General features: G+C 37.0%; 1 long non-coding RNA gene across 4 annotated transcripts in view; it reads right to left on the reverse strand.

The window, feature by feature from the left end:
• Positions 1–962: 962 nt before the first annotated feature.
• Positions 963–27,637, reverse strand: part of LOC149165335 (uncharacterized) — a 202,447-nt gene continuing 175,772 nt past the window's right edge. For 2 of the 4 annotated variants that reach the window (XR_016260753.1, XR_016260749.1), the window contains one exon: positions 5,327–5,533. This is a non-coding gene — a long non-coding RNA (uncharacterized LOC149165335). Of the gene's footprint in view, positions 1,193–5,326; positions 5,534–5,782; positions 6,332–27,637 lie in introns of those variants that run through there. The other 2 variants (XR_016260750.1, XR_016260751.1) reach the window with 2 other exon arrangements.

The following is a 27,637-nucleotide window of genomic DNA, read 5'->3' on the forward strand; positions in this document are numbered from 1 at the left end:
ACCAACATGGACAGGAGATGAAGAAGAGGATGGAATGAGAGTAACGATTGGGGTCGGATTGGGGATTGAAATCGGTTGAGGAACAGGCGAAGGAGATATGATGGGCACCCCTGGAGATGGTTCAAGGGGGTGAGGATGAGAGAGCAGATCCTGAGCACCTGCAGGGACCAAATTATCCATGGATAAAGATCTCAGAAAGGAAATGGGGGTAGCCTTCGGATGTTTAGGGGTAAAGGAGAGTCTATGGGAAGCACCACATGATGGATCTCACGAAATAGACAGACAATTTGACAGAACCGGTGAAGGAATATCAGCATTAGAAGATGATCCCTTAAAATAATTTCTTCCCCCATCCCTATTGCAAAAAGCCTTATCCATGGCACAGGATTGATGTTTAACCTGATATTCCTTTTAAATTATCTTTCCGGACGGATGACGGGGACATTGCATAGGGAACACCGGAAAAGGACATCCCAATAATCAAGTCTTTTGCGAGTTGATAATTCACCTCAAACGAGATCAATGTGGTCAAGAAAGTCGCCTCTGTACTCTTTCTCTATCAGGATCCAAGCCACCCGCTTGTCCTTGGCACCTAAGCACTTGAGATCAACATACACAAATTTCCCAATGGTGCTTCCAATGAGAGAAAGTGAATCCTTAGTCTATAGTTCTATAGGGAGGGCAGACAGCTTGACCCATATTAGAGTATTTTGAAGAGTATTCCGTAATGGATTGAATCCGATATACCATCTGTGAAGGGCAAGAAAGCTTCTCCCGTGAACCCAAGGGAGAGCCCATATGGTGTAGGAATAACCTGTTAAGCTTGAAGAATCATTTTGTTGTGAAACATTTAAATTAAAATGAATAATTTCAATTGGTGAAGAATAAACTAGAATAATACCGAATCAACTACAATTGTTGCAAAAAGGAAATATTGTTCCCAACAGAAATAATACCAGATCAACCACTATTGTTGCAAAAAGGAAATATTAATAAAGAATAGTATTAAGAGAAGATAAAAAACAATCGCCATGTTGTTGGCAATTGCAGAGCTTCACAAATTTTCGAGGGCACAGACAAGGAGTCCTACCAAGCTTACCACATCCATAATTTACAAATGGAAACAAACTCAACATTATGAAGATTATGAAACTGCAACTGAGCATTGTAGAGAGACACCATCCGTGGCAACCTACAATCACAGATGCGTTGAAAAAATTTTAATCAGGTGAAAACTTACATGGTGTATGTGTCTACCACCATTGAAAGCCATTCTTCATATATCATAACAAACCCAGAAAAATGAGTAACTAGAGTTGCAAACCACATCAATGAAAACTTGAAAATTGCAATTATACAAAACATATTGGCGAGAGGACTACATTGTTATATTATGGAACAACTCACTATATCGTTATTTTGAGGATGGATTGGGAAAAATGAGAAGCATCGTTTCATCATCCATAAGCCATAACATTGTAATTACCATATCACAATATTTCCGAAGTCGAATTACTAAAAGGTTAAATCTTTACTTTTAAAGATTAGAGGTAGGTATTCAAACAAAATCCTAAAGTCAAGGTTAATCTCTATTTCAAGGATGAGAGGTAGTTATTTCAAATGGAATCATGAAGTCCCATCACATAGTTATTTCAAATAGAATCATGAAGTCCCATCACATCTATCTTACTAGAAAAAAGTCAATCTTAAAAAAAAAGCTTTATTATTTTTTATTGCAATAAAATTAGAAAAGCTCTATTATTTTTTAATGCAATAAAATGGAAAGAAGGTTAGTGATCAAAATAATACTAGTATTTTCGCGGATGTGTCAAAAGAGTTAAATGGAGAGAAAAGGGCACTTGTTCAAATTTTGTGAGGGATAAGGAATCTAAACAGTGTGAATATTCAATATTTTCTCTACCCAGTCTTAATATATAAACAAACAAATAATAATAATAATAATAATATATCTGAACAATGTGAATATTCAATATTTTTTCTATCCAACCTTAATATATAAACTAATAATGCATCTCATTGTCATGCTTTTGCTTTGAGACATATTCTTGACGAAGCAAAGAGATTGATTACTTCCTTTGAATCTTTTGTCTGTCATCATATCTACAGGGAACAGAACACCACTGCAGATCAGCTCTCAAAAGAGGCAACGCACAGAATAGGGGAGGAATGGTGGATCCAAGAGGAAGACAATGGCACCTTTTATCAGTACTATCATCGGCCATTTGATGAACAATTGGAATGATGGGCTATAAGCCTATATACATATGGAGTTTTTGTTTATTTTCAGTATGTAGATTCAGTTGAACAACAAATTTTTTGTTATAATACGGCAATATATATTGCTCTCTGCGAAGAGCCAGCACAATATTTTGAACATAGCTTAGACTTATTTACATGCTCCCTGTGTGGAGACTTTTGTATATAGCAGCTATAAAATGAACTCGACAGGCACAAGCCTGCTTTTGAATATGCTTCGGCATCTGCAAAATGTAATTTTCTTAACCTTAATGAAAATTACGACTTTTTCCCAGGGGAAAAAACCTTAATATATAAACAAACAAATAATAAAAATAATAATAATATATCTGAACAATGTGAATATTCAATATTTTCTTTATCCAACTTTAATATATAAACAAACAAATAATAAAAATAAAAATAAGATTTAATAAATAAAATTTGACCCATCATCATCTTTTTTATTAGTCAACTCTTACAAATATACCATTACAAATTCCATGTATCTATGGACCTCTTTCAATTAATAATTTAACTTATATAGAATTTAATATTTTAATATTTAAAATATTCAATATTTTATCTATCCAACCTTAATACATAAACAAAGCTATCTCGATCTCATATCGCACAGACAACCTGAGCAGGTTCGGGAATGGTGGAAGAGCATCTGGAAGCTGGGTTCTCCCACGAGAACAAAACTTTTCTTTTGGTGTGTCCTCAGAAATAAGGTCCCCACAGGGGAATCCCTATCACATCGAGCCTTCCAAGGTCCTCACTGGTGTGTCTTATGCAAACAAGCATCTGAATCAACAGAACATTTATTTCTTCGCTGTGAAATATTAAACAATCTCTCTCAGATTGTCTACTCCTCGATCCATCTATCTAGGAAATGGGAGGGTGAAAACATCCACTGTGCCTAGGAAAATTGGAGTAATTTGCATCATGGAACAAAGCAGTTATGCTTTCCTCTCTTCATATGTTGGCACATCTGGCTAGCTAGGAACTCGATTACTTTTGAAGACACTGCAGCTAGATGGCTACATATCTCGGCTTAGATCATATCCACATTCCATGAACTACCTGAGCCCACCAGACCTCGGCCTAGGAGATCGCATGTCCCTGCCCCCATAGACAAAAATACTCCCTGGGCTTTCTTTGATGGTGCTGCACAAAACCAAGGTTATGGAGGTGGCTTTATTCTGTACCTTACTGAACAACACTTCTTTAAGGTTAAGATGGGACTTGGAAATGGGACAAATAATTATGCTGAACTTATCACTCTTCACCACTTGCTGCACTTCTCACTTGGACATGATTGCATGGATCTAAACATATATGGAGACTCAAAAATCATTGTAAATTGGTTCAATAATATTACTGTTTGCCATGCACACACTCTCAGTAATATTTTGGATGAAGTGAACATGTTCAAAGCTCAGTTTAATTCTATTTCTTGTCAACACATTTACAGGGAACATAACAACAGCGCTGACAGGCTTTCCAAGAAGGCCACAAAACTCCCTCGAGGTCAGTGGATGATACAGGAACAAAGGGGTACAAATGAGTACCGATGCTATCACAGGCCCTATATTGATCAGACGTATCACAGGGCAGGGAGCCCGTAATTTTTGTGTTAACTTTTTGAATATGCACAGACTATACATATGTATATATTTGCAATAGTTTTTTGTTTACAACAGACCTTTACAGAATGGGCATCGCCCTGCGTGGTGAATGTTTATATTGTAGATAACAGACATGGTTTTAATTTATCAGACTTCAATGAACACCTTGCTTGGTGTGAAGCAAAAAATCTGCACCATTTTTGACAAAACAGAATTCCATTTTTGACTATGGCTCACAGAGATGACAAATGGCCAATAAAGCATATGCTGAAAGGCATCTACTACATGTAGTTTTTCAAACATAATAAAAGATAAAGATTTTTCCAATGGAAAAAAAAATATAAACAAACCAATAATAAAAATAATAATAAAATTTGACCCACCATCTTTTTGATTAATCATATCTTACACATATACCATTACCAATTCCATGTATCTATCGGCCTCTTTCAATTAATGAATCATTCGAATAATGAAATAAATAATTTCACTTATATAGATTTCTCGGGTTTTTTTATTATTAGTCCTGCTGCACGGAATGGACTTGTCTAAACCGGGGACGACGATTTTCACATTGGAATTTGTTAATATTTTTCGTTTTTCAAAAAATCTGAAACTAAGAGTATTTGAATTGGTGTTTGAAATTATTGTTATTTAAAATTTTAATCTGATATAACCATTTATTCTCAGCGTATCAAACAAATTCACCGTTCCTTTTAACCATAATTTATCCTCAACCTATCAAACAAATTCACCATTCTTTTTTAACCCATAATTATTTATTTTGGCGTGATTTACTGATCTTTTAGGCTAAAATAATTCTTCGAATTCCATTAAATGTTTGCTCTACAATATCTTAGTAGTTTCAAATTAGGTATTATATCTTCCCTATTGTCCAGTCTAGCATTACACAATTAGCATATCATACTATGAGTTTTAAATTAGGTCATATATCTTTCATATTATGGCAGTGTGGCTGTTGATTAAGTGGTAACTTGGTTATCAGTTTTAGCAAGTTTTCTTTGTTTTTTAGGCGGTTGATTAAGTGGTAATTTGGTTATCAGTTCTAGCAAGTTTTCTTTGTTTTTTAGGTATAGATGGTTGTAAATTAGGTGGTAATTTGGTTATCAGTTCTAGCAAGTTTTCTTTGTTTTTTAGGTATAGATGGTTGAAATGACTACCGAGTTTTTTTAAGGTTTTATATGACATTTTTCTGATTCATTTTAACCAAACTAGAGTTTTTTATAAACTTAAATTTGAGTTTAAGTTGTTTATTCTGTAAAATTCGAGTTCCTTATCTAAAATTTCAAAATGTTAAAATCATTTATACATTAAAAATACATTTTAAACATAAAAAATCACATTCTTTCTTAAAATTATTTTACCAGATTTAAATAAAAAACTCTATTTCATCTATAAATTTAAACCACACCTTTTCTTTATACTCCCGCTTATCCATCTCCCTTTACCGTCCATCCTGTTTCGGTGGATTCAGGTTTAAGTAAGCGTACGAGTTTTATTTTTACAAAACTCGCAATAAATTCACAAGTTACACCAAACTTGAATTATGTGGTTGCAGGAAAACTGACGGGCGTATTTCAAGAAAGTTGAAGTTCGGAGGTATGCAAAAACCTCATTCCTTGTTCCTAATAACATGAAAATTGAAATCAAAATGAAATTTAGAAAATCATTGGGTAGTATTGTAAATATTATTTTTTTTTGTCATAATATAAGACTTAATTCAATATCCTCTCATTTATGAATGCATTTCAGAAAAACCATTAGGATTGTTATATGTTCAACAAGAGTCAGAATACAATGCAATTTGGATCAATATTCAAGCAGCTATCCTTTTCATGTAGACGGTTTTATATGTTTGGACATACGTGCATATGCGTATTTTAATACATGTGCGAATATACACATGCAATAGATGTACATATATTGTATACTACACTTTTATCTATTTTGTGGATATCAAGGTACTAAATGGTGTTTCTTTTTACTATAGTTGATATTATCAACTTTGCTCTTACAGATTTTCTGGGAGAGGATTAGGTTGCCTAACAATTGACCAACGTCACCCTCTTATTGAAGCAATAAGCTATTAAAGCAGTCCTTGCTGTCCTTGGTCCCTAAATAGTACAACATAAGTTCGTGCAAGCAGAACATAAGCTTGTGTAAGCATAAGTACTCATGAGGTGTAGATCAATTGATTTGTGTGGGGTTTAGTCTCCATCGGATCACAGGTTCAAACCTCATGGGGCAAGGTTGAGGATGGGAACCACCTTTGGAGGAATTAAACTACCCCAAGGGGTGACCGAGCTTCCCCCAATCCTTGCAGGCAGATCTCACCCTGGCCTTGGATCAACTTAGTTCGAAAAAATTACTGTAAGATGCAAGCAGAAGCTTCAGCTGCTGTACAAACTAGTGTGCCTGCCATCCTGCAATGTCAAATCTGAGTAGAAATGATTAAACCACATCAAGGCATTCCAAACGGTATGTTTTCAGTGGCTTACTAACGAAAAGTTTTATAAACAAGAGAGTGCATGTCTTTTCAATTATAAGAGCTACTATCCTGGTTAGGAACTTATAGTACAGGGAGGAGAATCTTTTATTATTATAAAGGTAAAGGAGGACAACAATCTGAATGGATTCTTCAAGGAGTACAAGATTATAAGACAATTGAAACGGGGAGCATATGAAAGAGTTGCACAAAGCGATAAAAATATGTAAATCTGCAAGCAAAACCATGTGAGACATACCTGCGACCGTAGCCAACCGACCTTTCATTATAAAGAAAAATTGTTGGTTTCGTGGTAGCTTAACAGAGATAAAAACATGCACTTCATACCTCTGCGAGGGGTAGTAGCCCCTTGTCATGGACTTTGTATATAAATGGTAGCGTCATGTACTTCTTAGCAAAACAGCCCATGGTGGCGCACTTCATATGGGACCATCATGCTTGTGGTTCCTCGTAACTATTGCTGCCTATCTATTGCTCATTTTTCTTCTCGAGATTCTTCTCATACCTAGGAAGAGGCTGTTGCCTCTTGGGTCCATTGCTGCGATGGATGGGCTTTGGCAGTCATCTTCGTGCGCTGTTGTGAATCCACGATGTTGAACTAATGACAACAATTATGTAAATAATGTAATTGTGGGTAGATTTAGTTTTTTACCATTCAGTCAGTTTTATAACGAGAAAAAGTTAGGTAACGAAGTAGCACATATTAATGGGGATTCCTGAGAGCTTTCTAACCTAAGTTGCACTGAAATGGATACAGGAATGGATACGGATACGGGGTTTGAAATGGATATGGTAGGAAACAGCACACACACACATATATATATAATAAGAATTTCATATTACCATTCATATTTTAGAATCTAAATTAGATCTAAAGACTAAAAATACATAATCAATTATCATCTATGATCTATCATGATTCATCATCATCAATTCAACATAAACATTGTCATCATCATTAATGATTATTATAACATTCATGATTCAACATATCATCAAGTTTTTGTTTCAAATTTCAATTATCAAGTCATCAACATGACAAATTACAACATCATTACCAAAATTAATAATGCATACTACATAGTACAAAGTACAAAATGAACTATGACTAGCAGTCTACTATCATTATTCATAATTCATATGGTTGTTCAAAAATTTAAAAGTTAAAACACCATCATAAATTACATTTACATATCATCAAATATGTCTTCATTCATGTCACTAAGAAGTTCCACATCCTCTCCAAAACTGGGAACATTACTGCCATGTCCACTTCAAGATCCACCCACTGGTGACTCCACATCAAACAAAGTCATATGAGACATGGCATTCATTGTCATCTCCAAATTAGGCAACTCTGGTTCTACATCCCATAATTTGGTGGCCCCAAATTTGTATTCATTTCTCTTGTGTGACAGAAGGCGGATGTTTGAATGAACATACACTAGTTCTTCAACCTTTTAGAGCCCAATCTGTTTCGCTTCACTGAATGGATGAAATCGTATGTACTCCAGTGTCTTTCTGCTGAAGAGGAACTAACAACCTGTGACAAGATCATGATGGCCAATTTTTGCATATGTGGAAGTACCCCACCATAAAAGTTCCACCAATCAATTGGACTTAATTTGGTCTTGTCCTACATACAATCAATATCACAACCCCAACCCTCTAATCCCACAAAATGAGAAAACTCTGCACGAATCCGAAGCCCAATTCGGGATCTACAAAAAGCTTTCTAAAAGCATTTTTAAATCCTTCCGCGATTTCTAGGTCTTTGTTTGGTGCGGTCCTTTTTGGATCACTTAGCAACTCTGCAACATAATATTTTGGATTCACTGCATAGGCCAAAAGGTGCAATTGGGTGGTCAGCTTGTTCCACCTTTTGGTCAACATATTCTTTACTTCTCTGTAAAAGAATTCATCTAAATCATTCTCCTTGGCATTTATAACCAACCTTATCTTTCTATCAGGGAATCAATGCTCTCATACACCTCTCCAAAATTAGGCATATCTGTGTCAAACATACAGAGCAAATCCACAGTTGGCTTAGCAAATGCCAAGAGGTACTCCACCCTATCCCACCATTCATCATCAACAACCAACCGCTTCAGTGCTTGTGCTCTATCAGATTAGGATTGCGTCCATTGATTCCAAAGAGAACTATTGACGCAGGAATCAATTGTTTTGATAAATATCAACAATCGGCCCTGTGTTCCTTTCCCCTTTATATTCAGCCCTTTCGCTTCACCGCTCTGATTTCCTTTATATAAGCCCGACAGCTGATATTCACCGATCAATAGAGCCACTTGAAGGTACTGTACCGTAGATCACACACCTTTGATCCGACGGTCCACAACAGATGTCGCAATCGCAAATCGCAAGGGCTTAGGACTTGGTACTTCCACCTTTGAATTGTTGCGATGCGATTTAATCAGCGATCGCATCGTGCCATCGCATATTTCACTTCCCTAATGCTCAAGGCCCGTTCACATACCATGAAATATTTGCAATGCAATGGATCGACGATTGTACGTCGCATGGCCTTAAGGCCTAAGGTCTATTCAAACATAATAGAATGTTGCGATGCGATGCGTGATAATCCAACAGCCGGCGTGATATCGCACCGTTTTTTGGACTTTAGATCAACGACTAGGATTTAATGCGGGCTTCCGCCACTGTTATTAACACTAAGGATCCTGATTAACCTTTGAACGCTGAATTTTATAACATAAAGCATAAAACAGAGAAATATTTGATTTCGTCCCGAATACAATTAAACAAAGGCCAAAATGAAATTTCACACAAAATTGATATATAAACATACACACGTCATCAATTATTTATTATAAAAATGGTTACAGAGTCTCGCCCTTCGGCTCGATTACAATGATTTAAAAGACCTCTGTTCAATATGGAAGTCCTCGCTCTGTCACCCAACTCTCACTTCCTCAATCCTTCTTCCTCTTTGCCAATCCTTCTACATTACATTTTTCTCCTTTTTATCAATCGAATCCCACTCTAACTAACAACTCAATCTTCTGTTTTAACAATCTAACAATCAAATCTCTATTTTCCAACTGTATCACACACCTATGCTAACAACTTATCTTTGGATCTAAAATAAGACAATTTCTCTAAGTCACCTGACACGGGGATTCTGGACACTTAGGATTCGGGATTCGTGGTGTCGGATTCAGGACACGCTGACCCCCGGAACAGGACACGTTAGGACACGTTATATATTATTTTATTAAAAATATATATATATATATATAATATTAGTTATTACTAATTAGCATATTTCTTACACAAATTTTAATTAATGATACAAATTTATTGATTTCAAACATAGATCTTCATCTATAGCTATTAGCATGCATAGTACATACAAAATTCAAATAAATGTCAGCGGTACTGGTCACATAAATGATAAATCTATTAAAAATTTAAATCATGATTCATAATTCATAACTGAAAGACAACTTACAACTACAAGATAGTAAGATAAACTGTTGTAAAAATGAACAAACTGCTGTATTACGAAACTATTTACCTAAATTTATATACATATATATAACTTGTTATATTTGAGTGGACTGGGATTTGACTGAGTTATGGGCATGCTTAGCTTAGTTCATTGATGACAGCCTACAGCCACAGGTTATTTACTTATCTATATATGGACTAATACGTTCTAACTTCTTTTCCTAATGTGCAGAGTCCAGACATAATACTCATCACTACCTACAATTTTTTGAAGCTGTAAGACATGCCAATGATGCCATTAATCATTTAATGTAAACAACTTCAATATGTTCAGTTCATGGTTTTTCAAACAGTGCGGCAGCACCTTATGACTTGACCTTATGTTCAGTTGTGCAAGGCTTGACCTTGGAATCACTATTGTATTGAAATTTAAACTGTTTAAATTTGTTCATGGTGGGCACCGTTATAGAAGTTTTTGATACAAGAAAAGCCCCGTGATAGTTCACCGATAATCGCGTGCGGCGTAGGTTACACAAGTGCCACTTTTAAAGGACCAGCGGAACCAACTTGAAAAGCAGATACCCATTTGGTATACCACGGTCCACAATCAAGCATTAACAGTTATGTTTTTACCCAGACTGCACATGTGCTATTATTACCTAGCAGGCACCCCCCACCGAGCACAGGAATCTCGAAACAGTTATGTGGGAGGTGCATACAGTTGGAACAAAGACCGATCATAACTTTTCCTCATGTCTCAGCACGCAATGCTAGTGGCAACGCCACAGTGCTCATACAATCAGAATATGGTTTACAACCACACGGGTTTACAACCACACGCCCCTTTTTAACGTTGCAGCCTGCAGGTGTTCCGAACCCGTCAAAACGAATCGCAAACCCTCAAAACGAATCAAAAAACCAAGACTCGCTATTCGGAATCGAGACACGATTCATAAATTCGGGCACGTCACTGGACACGACGTGCCCTGCAATTCTGACACGAATCGGCATAGAATCGTGTCCGATTCGACCGATTCGGGATTCGTCAGTGAAATTCAATTTGTTTAACCACAACATGTGAACAAACTTTCACATTGTTGGCTAAGTCTAGATGCCCCTGCATCAGACTCCCGGGGAAGAAAAGAATCATCCTTCAGACTTTTAGAGATTACTCCATACTTCTGAAACTCTGTTGTAGTCAACCAATTAGCATCCGCCACTGGCTGTCCTTTCCATTTGACTAGATATTGAAAATAAATCTGTCTCTGGTTCTTTTGGATACTCTTTTCTCCAAAACATCTTCCACTTCTTTCTTAATTGTCTTTAGCATTTGCTCTTCCCAGTGCAAAGTTTGAACTTCATCTTCTGTAGTTTCCTCCTGTAGCTCTGTCTCTGTCCCTTTGTATGAATACAAATCTGCAATACTGAAAACAGGTGATATTCCAATCCCTTATGGCAATTCAATTTCATATGCATTAGCTAAAAACTTTCTTACAATTCTACATGGTGCTATATTTTTCATCTTTAGTTTATTGTAAGTCTTAGCAGGAAATCTTTCTTTTCTCAAATATACCATCACTAAATCTCCCACTTGGAATTCTTTCTCTTCTTTCATATCCACTCTCTGTTTGTATTTACCACTGCTTTCCTACAATCTGCCTTTGACATCTTCTTAAAGTCTTTGCATCTGTTCTGCAAACTCTTTAGCTTTTGCACTTCCTGTCTCATGTTTACCCAAATTTCTGAGCTCATACACACCTCTTGAATTCATTCCGAAAACAATCTGAAATGGACTCATTCAAGTACTTCGGTTTGGAGTGTCATTATAAGCAAATTTAGCCTGAGCTAGTCCTAAATCCCACTGCTTAAGATTTTGATACACTAAACTTCTCAATATGTTTCCCAAACTCCTATTTACTACTTCAGTTTGTCCATCTATTTGAGGGTGGTATGCTGAACTGAAACTGAGGTTAGCTTCTAGTTTCTTCCAAAGAGTTCTCCAGAAATGTCCTACAAACTTTGTATCTCTATTAGACACAATACTTATACGCAATCCATGTAATCTTACAATTTCTGAAAAAATAGATTAGCTATATGTTTTGCATCACTAATCTTCTTACAAGCAATGAAATGTGCCATCTTGGAAAATCTATCTACCACAACATAAATGGAATCATTCCCTCTTTGAGTTTTAGGTAATCCCAAAACAAAATCCATGCTAACTACATCCCACGGTCGGTCTGGTATTGGCAATGGTTGATACAATCCTGTATTCTGGCTTCTCCCTTTAGCATGCTAACATATCCTACACTTCTCAACAAATCTCTTAACATCAGTTTGCATTTTTGGCCAATAATAAAAAGCATTCACCTGAGCAAAGGTTTTATCTTGTCCAAAGTGACCAGATAATCCTCCACTATGTTTCTCCTTTATTATGTTTTCTCTCATAGAAAATTTGGGAATACACAACTTGTTGCCTTTAAACAATAAGCCTCCTTGGATGAGATAATCTAACCACTGACTTCTGTTATGAACTATTGGATTTTGAACTGCTATATAGATATCTTTGAAATCTGCATCATCTTTGTACATTTCAATCATTTCTTCAAAGCCTACAACACCAACTTTCAATTCTTGCACAATAAAACTTACCCTACTCAACGCATCAGCGACTTTATTCAACTTACCACTTCTGTGCTTTATCACAAAAGTAAAGCTCTGAAAAAATTCTACCCACTTGGCATGCTTTTGGATCAATTTCGGCTGGTTATTTATGAACTGTAATGAATGATTGTCTGAATACAATATGAATTCTTTGGCAGCAAATAATGGTCTCCATTTTTTCAAGCCTTATACAATAGCGTAAAACTCTTTATCATAAGACAAATACTTCTTCTTTGCTTCATTCAATTTCTCACTGAAGTACGTTATCGGTCTTTTTTCCTGACTTAGAACTATGCCAATGGCAACTCCGCTAGCATCTATTTCAACTTAAAATACTTTTTCAAAATCAGAAAAAGCTAAAATCGATTCCTCTGTGATTTTCCTCTTTAGCAATTTAAAATTCCTGTCTGCCGCCTCTGTCCACTTGAATCACTGATTAGTCTCCTTAATTGTTTCAAGAATTGGTGCACAAATCTGACTAAAGCCTCTAATAAACTTTCTGTAAAAACTTGCAAGACCATGGATCCTTCTTACCTCAAATATATTTCTGGGAATAAGCCAGTTCCAAATTGCTTGGACTTTCTCTGGATCCATTTTCAATCCCTCTTTAGAAACTACAAATCCCAAGTAAACTAATTCTTCCTTCATGAAACTATATTTTTTAATATTTATCAATGTTTTCTCTATCTGAAGAGTTCTTAAAACCAATTTAAGATGCTCTAGTTGTTCTTCCTTACTTTTACAATCACAAACTTGCCTGCATATTCCTTCAAGACTTCGTTCATCAATCTCATTGACATGCTAGGTGCATTGTGAGTCCAGAAGACATCACTAACCACTCATACAACCCACTGTTTGTTTTAAATGCATTCTTCCACTCATCTCCTTCTCAAATTCTTATTTGATGATATCTACTCTTCAGATCTATTTTAGTAAAATACTTTGATCCACTCAAACAATCCATTAAATCATCCATGCGTGGCAAAGGAAATCTATACCTGATTGTGATCATGTTTATGGCTATGGAATCTATGCACATACGCCATTCACCTCCTTTCTTTGGACTGAGTACTGTTGATACAGCACATGGACTAAGACTCTTTGATTAGTCCTTTATCCATCAGTTCTTGCACTTGTCTTCCAACTTCTGCATTCTCTTGAGGAGTTAATCTGTACGCTGCTTTATTTGGCAAAGTCGCTCCCAGTATTAGATCAATATGATGACTAATACTCCTGATCGGTGGCAATGCATTTGGCAACTCATCCACAATAATATCAGCGAAATCATTTAACAGAGTTTTGATTTCTTCAGGTAAATCATCTAAGTTTGTGGAAGTTAAAATTACCTTTGGTCTCCCTCTGACAGCGAAATGCATTTTTTCACCTTTTCCAATCTCTTGCAACAACTCCTTTCTGCTCATCAGCATAACACTATTTCCAGGTGCTTCTTTGTCAACGTCATCATTCAATGGCAGCGATGTATGTTTATTTCCATCCTTCTCCAGAGTATAAGTGTTTTTTCTCCCATCATGAATAGCTTTACGATCAAACTGCCACGGTCTCCCCAGTAATACATGGCATACATCCATTGGCATTACATCGCATAATATTACATCCTTATAAGTACCAATCTGTATTTCAACCTTGAATTGTTATGTCATAATAATCTGATGTCCCTTCTGCAACCACGACACTTTGTAAGGAGTAGGGTGCACTGTCTTTGCTAATCCAAGCTTGTCCACCATCTCTGTAGAAACAAGGTTATCAGTGCTTCCACTGTCAATTATTACTTTACAACACTTACCTTTTGATTTACAGGTAGTTTTGAATAAATTCTTCCTCTGCGCTAGTTCTTCAATCTCTTTCTCTGTCTTAAGCAATGTCCTTCTCAACAACAGGGATTTTCCTACTTCAGGGGGTTCTTCCTTTTCCATAAGTCGAGGTGTTTCTGGCTTTGCTTCAGCCACATTCACACTCCTTTGACTTGCTGGTTTATTATGAGGACAGTCCCACGACACATGTCCCCATTCTCCACAAGTGTAACATCGAATATCTCTTCCTCGGCCCCTTCCTTTGGGCGCAAATCTTCCTCTATTAAAATCCCCTCTCTGTGGTGGTCTGCTACTTGAGCTGCCTGCTTCATGCTGATGTTGCTGTCCCCCTAGTCTGGTAGTTCCTCTACCTCTTACTGAGCTCCTTCCTCTATTCCTCTGATTTTGTTTTCTCAACATCTTCTCCTCTGCCTTCAAACTTGCCTGATAGGCATCCTCAATAGTCTTCAGACTTAACAAGCTAATCTCGTCTTGTATGTCATATCTTAAGCCATTGATATATCTGGCTACCTTCTCCATGTCATCCTCTGCATGTCTTGCTTTAATACTCAATCTATAAAACTCTTTTGTGTATTCTTTAACATACATTCCTTTCTGCCTTAAATTCTGCAACTGTTTAAAAAGATTTAACTGATAATCTTTAGGCATAAATTTGGCTTTCATCTTACTCAACATTTTGTCCCATTGCTTGATTTTGGATTTTCCTTTCTTTGTTCTGAATGTCTGTAGCTCATCCCACCAAATCGCTGCATGACCCTTCAATCTGGTAACTGCAAATTTCATCTTCTTCTTGTCGTCAGCTTCCTTTTCATAGTCAAAATAGTTGTCTAATCACCTGGTCCAATCGATTAGCTCTTCTGCACTGAGACTCCCTTCATACGTAGGAATTTCCACCTTCGGTTTTACTCCTACTTTCGCCAACATCTTAATAACTCTAGTAGTTTCATTTTCCTCCTCTTCTTCTTCCTCAGAAGATTCTTCTTTAGCACTGTCATCCCCTTCATCAGGTGTTCTTCTCTGAGTGGTCTCAACTGTTTCCATCATTGTACGCTGACCTTGGATCTCCTCCAATAGAACTGCATTTGCTTCCAATCTTCCTCGACCAATGCCAGCTCCTCTCCTTGGTAGCATGTTTACTGTAATAAACCTTAATCTCTCTGTGCTCTAATACCACAAATGACGCAGGAATCAGTTGTTTTAATAAATTTCAACAATCAGCCCCATGTTCCTTTCCCCTTTATATTCAGGCCTTTTGCTTCACTGCTCAGATTTCCTTTATATAAGCCCGACAACTGATATTCACCGATCTATAGAGCCGCTTGAAGGTACTGTACCGTAGATCACACACCTTTGATTCGACTATCCACAGCTAATGTCGAATTCTCAAATCGCAAGGGCTTAGGACTTGGTACTTCCACCTTTGAATCGTTGCGATGCGATTTAATCAACGATCGCATCGCGCCATCGCATATCGCACTTCCCTAATGCTCAAGGCCCGTTCACATACCATGAAATATTTGCGATGCGATGGATCGACGATCACACGTCGCATGGTCTTAAGGCCTGAGGTCTATTCAACTGCCGATGGAATGTTGCGATGTGATGCGATGCGGGATAATCCAACGGTCGGCATGATATCGCACCGTTGTTTGGACTTTAGATCAATGGTTGGGATTTAATGCGGGCTTCCGCCACTGTTATTAACACTAAGGATCCCAATTAACCTTTGAACACTGAGTTTTATAAAATAAAGCATAAAACAGAGAAATATTTGATTCTGTGCCGAACACAATTAAACAAAGGCCGAAATGAAATTTCACACAGAATCAATATATAAACATACACACGACATCAATTATTTATTATAAAAATGGTTACAGAGTCTCACCCTTTGGCTCGATTACAATGATTTAAAAGACCTCTGTTCAACATGGAAGTCCTCGATCTGTCACCCGACTCTCGCTTCCTCAATTCTTCTTCCTCTTTGCCAATCCTTCTACATTACATTTTTCCGCTTTTTATCAATCGAATCCCACTCTAACTATGCTTAACAACTCAATCTTTTATTTTAACAATCTAACAATCAAATCTCTATTTTAACAATCTAACAATCACATACCTATGCTAACAACTTATCTTTGGATCTAAAATAAGAGAATTTCTACTTATTACAATAATGAAATACAACTCATTTCTTGAAAGACTCAACCCTCTTGATAAAAATTGACTTTTGACCCCTCAGGTCAATGAAATTCAACTTGTTTAGCCACAACATGTGAATAGACTTTCACATTGATGGCTAAGTCCATATGCCCTTGCATCAGACTCACGGGGAAGAAAAGAATCATCCTTCAGACTTTCAGGGCTTACTCCATACTTCTGCAACTCTGTTGTAGTCATCCAGCTAGCATCCTCTATTGGCTGTCCTTTCCATTTGACTAGATATTGAAAATAAATTTGTCCTCTTGTTTTTTGGATACTCTTTTCTCCAAAACAGCGTCCACTTCTTTCTTAACTGTCTTTGGCATTTGTTCTTCCCAGTTCAAAGTTTGAACTTCATCTTCTCTAGTTTCCTCCTATAGCTCTGTCTCTGTCTCTTTGTATGGATACAAATCTGCAATATTGAAAAAAAGTGATATTCCAATCCCTTCTGGCAATTCAATTTCATATGCATTAGCTGAAAACTTTCTTACAATTCTATATGGTCCTATCTTTTTCATCTTTAGTTTATTGTAAGTCTTGGCAGGAAATCTTTCTTTTCTCATATATACCATCACTAAATCTCCCAATTGGAATTCTTTCTCTCTTATTTTTATATCCACTCTCTGTTTGTATTTACCACTGCTTTCCTACAATCTGCCTTTGACATCTTCTTGAAGTCTTTGCATCTGTTCTGCAAACTCTTCAGCTTTTGCACTTCTTGTTTTATGTTTACCCAAATTTTTGAGCTCATACACACCTCTTAGATTCATTCCAAAAACAATCTGAAATGGACTCATTCCAGTACTTCGGTTTGGAGTGTCATTATAAGCAAATTTAGCCTGAGCTAGTGCTAAATCCAACTGCTTAGGATTTTGATACACTAAACTTCTCAATAAGTTTCCCAAACTCCTATTTACTACTTCAGTTTGTCCATCTGTTTGAGGGTGGTATGCTGATCTGAAACTGAGATTAGCTCCTAGTTTCTTCCAAAGAGTTCTCCAGAAATGTCCTACAAACTTTGTATCTCTATCAGACAATACTTATAGGCAATCCATGTAATCTTACAATTTCTGAAAAAAAAAATAGATTAGCTATATGTTTTGCATCACTAGTCTTTTTACAAGCAATGAAATGTGCCACCTTGGAAAATCTATCTACCACAACATAAATGGAATCATTCCCTCTTTGAGTTTTAGGTAATCCCAAAAGAAAATCCATGCTAACTGCATTCCACGGTCGGTCTTGTATTGGCAATGGCTGGTACAATCCTGTATTCTGGCTTTCCCCTTTAGCATGCTGACATATCCTGCACTTCTCAACAAATCTCTTAACATCAGTTTGCATTTTTGGCCAATAATAATAAGCATTCACCTGAGCAAAGGTTTTATCTTGTCCAAAGTGACCAGATAATCCTCTACTATGTTTCTCCTTTATCATGTTTTCCCTCATAGAACATTTGGGAATACAAAACTTGTTGCCTTTAAACAATAAGCCTCCTTGGATGAGATAATCTAACCACTGACTTTTGTTATGAACTATTGGATTTTGAACTACTGTATAGATATCTTTGAAATCTGCGTCATCTTTGTACATTTCAATCATTTCTTCAAAACCTACAACACCAACTTTGAATTCTTGCACAATAAAACTTACCCTGCACAACGCATCAATGACTTTATTCAACTTACCACTTGTGTGCTTTATCACAAAAGTAAAGCTCTGCAAAAATTCTACCCACTTGGCATGCTTCTGGTTCAATTTCGGCTGGTTATTGATGAACTGTAATGCATGATTGTCCGAATACAATATGAATTCCTTTGGCAGCAAATAATGTCTCCATTTTTTCAAGGCTTGTACAATAGCGTAAAACTCTTTATCGTAAGACCAATACTTCTTCTTTTCTTCATTCAATTTCTCACTAAGTACGCTATCGGTCTTTTTTCCTGACTCAAAACTTCACCCATGGCAACTCCACTAGCATCTATTTCAACTTGAAATACTTTTTCAAAATCAGGCAAATCCAAAATCGATTCCTCTGTGATTTTCCTCTTTAGCAATTTAAAATTCCTGTCTGCCGCTTCTGTCCACTTGAACAGCTGATTAGTCTCCTTCATTGTTTCAAGAATTGGTGCACAAATCTGACTAAAACCTCTGATAAACTTTCTGTAAAAACTTGCAAGACCATGGATGCTTCTTACCTCAAATATATTTCTAGGAATAGGCCAGTTCCAAATTGTTTGGACTTTCTTTGGATCCATTTTCAATCCCTCTTTAGAGACTACAAATCCCAAGTAAATTAATTCTTCCTTCATGAAACTACATTTTTTCAAATTTATCAGTGGTTTCTCTTTCTGTAGAGTTCTTAAAACCAATTTAAGATGCTCTAGATGTTCTTCCTTACTTTTACTAAAAACTAGAATATCATCAAGATAAACAATCACAAACTTGCCTGCATATTCCTTCAAGACTTCGTTCATCAATCTCATTGACGTGTTAGGTGCATTAGTGAGTCCAAAAGGCATCACTAACCACTCATACAATCCACTGTTTGTTTTAAATGCAGTCTTCCACTCATCTCCTTCTCGAATTCTTATTTGATGATATCCACTCTTCAGATCTATTTTAGTAAAATACTTTGATCCACTCAAACAATCCATTAAATCGTCCATGAGTGGCAAAGGAAATCTATACCTGATTGTGATCTTGTTTATGGCTCTGGAATATGTGTACCAATCTGTATTTCAACCTTGCATTGTTCTATCACAATAATCTGATGTCCCTTCTGCAACCATGACACTATGTAAGGAGTAGGGTGCATTGTCTTTGCTAATCCAAGCTTGTCCACCATCTCTGTAGAAATAAGGTTATCAGTGCTTCCACTGTCAATTATTACTTTACAACACTTACCTTTTGATTTACAGGTAGTTCTGAATAAATTCTTCCTCTGCGCTGGTTCTTCAATCCCTTTCTTTGTCTTAAGCAATGTCCTTCTCAACAACAAGGATTCCCTACTTCAGGGGGTTCTTCCTTTTCCATTAGTCAATGTGTTTCTGGCTTTGCTTCAGCCACATTCGTACTCCTCTGACTTGCTGGTTTATTATGAGGGCAGTCCCACGACACATGTCCCCATTCTCCACAAGTGTAACACCAAATATCTCTTCCTCGACCCCTTCCTCTAGGCGCAAATCTTTCTCTATTAAAATCCCCTCTCTATGGTGGTCTGCTACTTGAGCTGCCTGCTTCATGCTGATATTGGTGTCCACTTGGTCTACTAGTTCCTCTACCTCTCACTGAGCTCCTTCCTCTATTCCTCTGATTCTGTTTTCTCAACATCTTCTCCTCTGCCTTCAAACTTGCTTGATAGGCATCCTCAATAGTCTTCAGACTTAACAAGCTAATCTCATCTTGTATGTCATATCTTAAGCCATTGATATATCTGGCTACCTTCTCCATGTCATCCTCTGCATGTCCTGCTCTAATACTCAATCTATAAAACTCTTATGTGTATTCTTTAACAGACATTCCTTTTTGCCTTAAATTCTGCAACTGTTTAAAAAGATTTAACTAATAATCTTTAGGCATAAATTTGGCTTTCATCTTACTCACCATTTTGTCCCATTGCTTGATCTTGGACTTTCCTTTCCTTGTTCTGGATGTTTGTAGCTCATCCCACCAAATAGCTGCATGACCCTTCAATCTGGTAACTGCAAATTTCACCTTCTTCTTGTCGTCAACTTCCTCTTCATAGTCAAAATATTTGTCTAATGACCTGATCCAATCCATTAGCTCTTCTGCATTGAGACTCCCTTCATACACAGGGATTTGCACCTTCTGTTTTCCTCCTACTTTCGCCAGCATCTTAATAACTTTGGTAGTTTCATTTTCCTCCTCTTCTTCTTCCTCAGAAGATTCTTCTTTAGCACTGTCATCCCCTTCATCAGGTGTTCTTCTCTGAGCAGTCTCAATTGTTTCCATCCTCGTATGCAGACTTTGGATCTCCTCCAGCAGAACTGCATTTTCTTCCGATCTTCCTCGACCAATGCCAGCTCCTCTCCTTGGTGGCATGTTTACTGTAATCAACCTTAATCTCTCTATGCTCTGATACCACAAATGACGCAGGAATCAATTGTTTTGATAAATATCAACAATCGGCCCCAAGTTCCTTTCCCCTTTATATTCAGGCCTTTCGCTTCACTGCTTTGATTTCCTTTATATAAGCCCGACAACCAATATTCACCGATCAATAGAGTCGCTTGAAGGTACTGTATTGTAGATCACACACCTTTTATTCGATTGTCCACAATTGATGTCGCAATCGCAAATAGCAAGGGCTTAGGACTTGGTACTTGTAGTGACCCATCTTTAATATAGAGAGCGCAAGAATATTAGCATGCATACGATTCATGCATATGATAGCTACATATGCATGTATCGCATGCACTGCACTAGTATTTATATTCTAAAATTAACTATAAATGTTGAATATCATGACACACTTTCAAATAGAAGTTACCTTCACCCATAAACACGCATATTGCTTAATGCATCATAATTAATAAGCAAATACCAATGATGTAAATTTAAAAAAAAGTATAAAGTTAAAAGGGTTATAAAGAAATAGATGTAAAAATTAAGTTAATTTTTACATATGGTTATATAATTTTATATCCTAGAATATTAATAAATTATTAAAACGATAAATTAAATCAAAATAAAGTATTTAATATGAACCTAAGGCATTTAAATTAAACAAACAAAAAATCCTAAATATAAGATAAATACACCTTTAAAGGAATATGACTCACGTACATAGAGGGAAAAGGTGTCACTACGATTGGAAGCGATGGGATCGCTAGTGGACAAAGTGGTCACCGCTAAGGAAGGTTACATATAAAGGTAGAAAGAGTTTTTAGGGGATCTGAACCGGCAAAAACCAAAAGGGGGAGGGGGGGGGAAGGAGGAAGAACGAAGAATCTGAGGACAGTGGGAAGGAGCCTTGCTTGCTCTGAAGTTTTTGGGCACGGGAGAATAGATTGCAGAAATTGGAAAGCAATCTGGACTGAGTACCCAGGTTGTACTTGGTTTGGCTAGGAGGTTATGGTCTTTTGGTAACAGGAGCGAGCTGAGAAATTCTGAAGTCTCTTCACCCGTAGGAACGCAGGAAAACAGGTAGGTACTCTCATCAATTCTGTCAATTAGGTTTGTAAAATTTTATGTAATTTTATCACAAGTTCATGATGTTTTTAAGAAATCCTTTACTGTCTTTACAATGGATGTTAAATTCTGTATAATCCTTACATCATAATTTGTCCAGGGTAAATAGCTGATTAATCATTTATAGACTTTACATTTAGTAGATTTCATAATCTGTTCAGGGGAAAATAGCGGTTTAGTTAATTATAGCCCTTACAGTACTTCCACCTTTGAATCGTTGCGATGCGATTTAATCAGCGATCGCATCACGCCATCACATATTGCACTTCCCTAATGTTCAAGGCCCGTTCACATACCATGAAATATCTGCGATTCGATGGATCGGCGATCGCACGTCGCATGGTCTTAAGGCATGAGATCTATTCAACTGTCGATGGAATGTTGCGATGCGGGATAATCCAACGGTCGGCATGATATCGCACCGTTGTTTGGACTTTAGATCAACGGTTGGGATTTAATGTGAGCTTCCGCCACTGTTATTAACACTAAGGATCCTGATTAACCTTTGAACACTAAGTTTTATAACACAAAGCATAAAACAGAGAAATATTTTATTCCGTCCCGAATACAATTAAACAAAGGCCAAAATGAAATTTCACACAGAATCGATATATAAACATACACACGACATCAATTATTTATTATAAAAATGGTTACAGAGTCTCGCCCTTCGGCTAGATTACAACGATTTAAAAGACCTCTGTTCAATATGGAAGTCCTCGCTCTGTCACCCGACTCTCGCTTCCTCAATCCTTCTTCCTCTTTGCCAATCCTTCTACATTACATTTTTCTCCTTTTTATCAATCGAATCCCACTCTAACTGTGCTTAACAACTCAATCTTCTATTTTAACAATCTAACAATCAAATCTCTATTTTTTCCAGCGCTATCACACACCTATGCTAACAACTTATCTTTGGATCTAAAATAAGACAATTTCTACTTATTACAATAATGAAATACAACTCATTTATTAAGAGACTCAACCCTCTCAGTAAAAACTGACTTTTGACCCCTCAGGTCAGTGAAATTCAACTTGTTTAGCCACAACATGTGAATAGACTTTCACATTGTTGGCTAAGTCCAAATGCTCCTGCATCAGACTCCCGGGGAAGAAAAGAATCATCCTTCAGACTTTCAGGGCTTACTCCATACTTCTGCAACTCTGTTGTAGTCAACCAGCTAGCATCCTCCACTAGTTGTCCTTTCCATTTGACTAGATATTGAAAATAAATCTGTCCTCTGGTTCTTTTGGATACTCTTTTCTCCAAAACAACTTCCACTTCTTTCTTAACTGTCTTTGGCATTTGTTCTTCCCAGTTCAAAGTTTGAACTTCATCTTCTGTAGTTTCCTCCTGTAGTTCTGTCTCTATCTCTTTGTATAGATACAAATCTGCAATATTGAAAACAGGTGATATTCCAATCCCTCCTGGCAAATCAATTTCATATGCATTAGCTGAAAACTTTCTAACAATTCTACATGGTCCTATCTTTTTCATCTTTATTTTATTGTAAGTCTTAGCAGGAAGTATTTCTTTTCTCAAATATACCATCACTAAATCTCCCACTTGGAATTCTTTCTCTCTTCTTTTCATATCCACTCTTTGTTTGTATTTACCACTGCTTTCCTGCAATCTGCCTTTGACATCTTCTTGAAGTCTTTGCATCTATTCTGCAAACTCTTCAGCTTTTGCACTTCTTGTCTCCTGTTTACCCAAATTTCTGAGCTCATACACACCTCTTGGATTCATTCCAAAAACAATATGAAATGGACTAATTCAAGTACTTCGGTTTGGAGTGTCATTATAAGCAAATTCAGCCTGAGCTAGTGCTAAATCCCACTGCTTAGGATTTTGATACACTAAACTTCTCAATATGTTTCCCAAACTCCTATTTATTACTTCGGTCTGTCCATCTATTTGAGGGTGGTACGCTGAACTGAAACTGAGGTTAGTTCCTAGTTTCTTCCAAAGAGTTCTCCAGAAATGTCCTACAAACTTTGTATCTCTATCAGACACAATACTTATAGGCAATCCATGTAATCTTACAATTTCTGAAAAAAAATAGATTAGCTATATGTGTTGCATCACTAGTCTTCTTACAAGCAACGAAATGTGCCATCTTGGAAAATCTATCTACCACAACATAAATGGAATCATTCCCTCTTTGAGTTTTAGGTCATCCCGAAACAAAATCCATGCTAACTGCATCCCACTGCAGGTCTGGTATTGGCAATGGCTGGTAGCCTGGTACAATCTTGTATTCTGGCTTCTCCCTTTAGCATGCTGACATATCCTACACTTCTCAACAAATCTCTTAACATCAGTTTGCATTTTTGGCCAATAATAATAAGAAGAAGCAAAGGAAACTGTTGAAGTTCTTGAACCAGTTCAACAACCAGTTACTCTGAGAAGGTCTACAAGGGAAAGAAAAACACCCAAAAGGTATGAAGATTCTGCTTCATCTATTGCATTGATTACTGAAGATGGGATACCTTCTTGTTATCAGGAAGCAGTGGACGATGCAGATAGCGAAAAGTGGAAAAGGGCCATGGACGAAGAAATGGATTCCTTAGCCAACAACAAAACCGGTGATCTTGTAGAACTTCCTGAAGTGAGAAGTGTTGTCGGATGCAAACGGGTCTTCAAATTGAGGCGAAATGTTGATGGACGTATCGAAAGGTATAAGGCGAGGCTAGTTGCAAAAGGGTATTCTCAGGTTGAAGGGATTGATTTTCATGAGATTTTTTCACTAGTCGTAAAACTTGTTTCTATTCATACTGTGTTGGCACTAACTACATTATTGGACCTTGAGTTATAACAGTTAGATGTTAAAACAACTTTTCTACATTGTGATTTGGATGAAGAGATTTATATGGAACAACCAAAAGGTTTTGTACAAGGTCGCAGCATAAGATTAGTTTGCAAGCTCAGGAAATCATTGTATGGCCTGAGGTAGTCTCCCAGGCAGTCGTACAAGAAGTTTGACTCCTTCATGGTGAGCCAAAACTTTAGGAAATCATTTTATGGCCTGAGGCAGTCTCCCAGGCAGTGATACAAGAAGTTTGGCTCCTTCATGGTGAGCCAAAACTTTAGTAGAAGTGAGTATGATCATTGTGTGTACTTTAAAAGTTTCAATGGCATATTCATTATCTTGGTCTTGTATGTTGACGATATGCTTATTGCAAGCAAAAGCATGGAAGAGATCAATAGGTTAAAGGCTCAACTCTCTAGGATGTTTGATATGAAGGATCTTAGAGCGGCAAAATATATCTTGGGCATGGAGATACACAAAGACAGGAAAAATGGAAAGCTTTGGTTATCACAACAGAAGTATGTGGAAAGAGTACTTGAAAAGTTTGGTATGAACAATGTGAAACCTGTTAATGTTCCATTAGCTTCCCATTTTAAGCTTTCTTCAGTTTTGAGTCTTAGAACCGATGAAGAAAATAAGTATATGTCTCGTGTACTATATGCAAATGCGGTGGGCAACTTAATGTATGCAATGGTATCTACAAGACTTGGCATTTCACATGCAGTTGGAGTTGTCAGAAGGTTCATGGCAAATTTAGGAGAAGAACATTAGCGAGCAGTGAAATGGGTGCTTCGGTATTTGAGAGGCACAAGTGACTATTTTATCATCTTTAATGGTAGTGAAGGTTTAGTTTGTGGATATGTGGATGCTGATTATGCAAGTGATTTGGACAAGAGGAGATCTACTACAGGATATCTCTTTACTCTTGTAGGTGGAACAATTAGTTGGATGTCAAAACTTCAAGAAACTATTGCTTTGTCCACTATCGAAGCAGAGTATATCGCTGCTTTAGATGCCAGTAAAGAAGCAATTTGGTTGAAAGGTCTACTTGATGAGATTGGAAGGACGCAAGAGAAAGTGAATGTATTTTGAGACAGTAAGAGTGCTATTCACATTGATGTTAGGTACCATTTTGTGAGACATCTGATCAATGGCGGAAAAGTAGCTCTCAAGAAGGTCCATACATAGGAGAAGCATGCACACATATTCACGAAGCCAGTTTCAATAGAGAAGTTGCGATGGTGTTTGGCTTCTCTTGGCTTGCAGAAGAGATGATGAATGGGCATGGGCAAGGGATTAGGAAAATTGTTGTCAAGGTGGAGATTGTTGAACTAATGACAACAATTATGTAAATAATGTAATTGTGGGTAAATTTAGTGTTTTACCATTCAGTCAATTTTATAATGAGAAGAAGTTATGTAAAGAAGTAGTCCATATTAATTGGGATTTCCTGAGAGGCTTGTAACCAAGGAGAATCATCTTTGATTAATAAGATTTCCAATCCCTTGCCCCGTGGAGGTTTCCTTGACACACTGTCAAGGTTTTACCACATAAAATTCTTTGTGTTACCTTGTGTGTTTGATTCAGTTTCCTAATTTCATTTATTTCTTGATTGAATGATAAAGCTCTAAAACCAACACACGATAGTGGAGATTAGAGACAAGATATGGATTTTGAGGAGGCAGTTTCAAAATACAGCAGCATGGGTGATGTGCTCCCCATGGGTATGAATTCCTCCGGCAGAGTCTTCTTTTGGTCATACATTTTCTACCTCACAAAGTACCAACAACTCTTAGACACGATCATATGGATTCTCCAAAAGAAGCTCTTAACATTCCTCCATGTATTCCACCATATCGTGCTCATGTGTGGGTGTCCTTTGCCTAGCTACAGTCCTCTCAATCGTTGCAGGGCATCCTCACCACCACTCTCCTCCATGTTGCGGTTTACACGTATTACCTCTGCAGCATTGGCGCTAGTCCTCTCAGCCATCCACCTTGCTCTTCCTTGGCAATGGCTTTGCCCTTGGTTAGAGATGTATCGCCTAGTTCTTTTTTTCATCCTTACTTTTGGAGCAGCTCTCAGGCATACATAGCCTTGCCCGAGATTGGACCACAAGATCTCTCTTCCTTGGCAATGGCTTTGCCCTTGGTTAGAGATGTATCGCCTAGTTCTTTTTTTCATCCTTACTTTTGGAGCAGCTCTCAGGCATACATAGCCTTGCCCGAGATTGGACCACAAGATCTGAGGACCAAATCACCCCACTTAACTATTGGACCACATCCTCAACACTCTTTTTTATCCTTACTTTACCATTCACTCCGATTAGAGTTTTGCCATTCACATCCTTTCCCTCCCTATCATCCTCCTGTCATGTTTTAGACTGAGACAAAACTTCCTATAAAGGAACATAGAAGAGATGAGTTCATATGGGTAACAACTTCAAAGTTCAACATCACCTTGAGAGTATGTTTTCATTAGCATAATCAATGTCAAATCATGCCCATCGCATCCTAACCCACTTTGTACTGATATCAATCTTGTTGAAAACTACTTGGGTCAACAATCCAACTTCCTCTGTAACCTATGATGTCAGAGATGCATTAATAGCCTAAATACATTCCCATATTTTCACGACCTTGGTGTGTGTGAGAAAACTAGAACTCGGAAGGTTCTTTGCTCCAAATGTAATACAATTTATTGCGTGTATCAGCAATTATAGTTCAATTCAACAATAGATTATTTCATACGCTGATACTTGGGAGGTTTTTATTTCAAGATTCTAACTAAAATAAAGATTTTTTCAACCTTTGATAGATTCTTGTTATAATATTTTGTATAATAAGACCCTAATGATGTCATAAATATTTAGTACATTTATGATTTAAAAGAAAATTAAAATTGGTTTCAATCTCTAACAGAGATGGGACATATGTTCACATTAAGAAAATTTCAGAGAAAAAGCATGTTATTTTGTTAATTAGTGTTATCACAAGAATCTAACTAATTAGT

The sequence above is a fragment of the Pinus tabuliformis genome, chromosome 5_1 (assembly GCF_031772625.1).
Source record: "Pinus tabuliformis cultivar Carrire ecotype Pingquan chromosome 5_1, CPIR1, whole genome shotgun sequence".
Lineage (NCBI taxonomy): Eukaryota > Viridiplantae > Streptophyta > Pinopsida > Pinales > Pinaceae > Pinus > Pinus tabuliformis.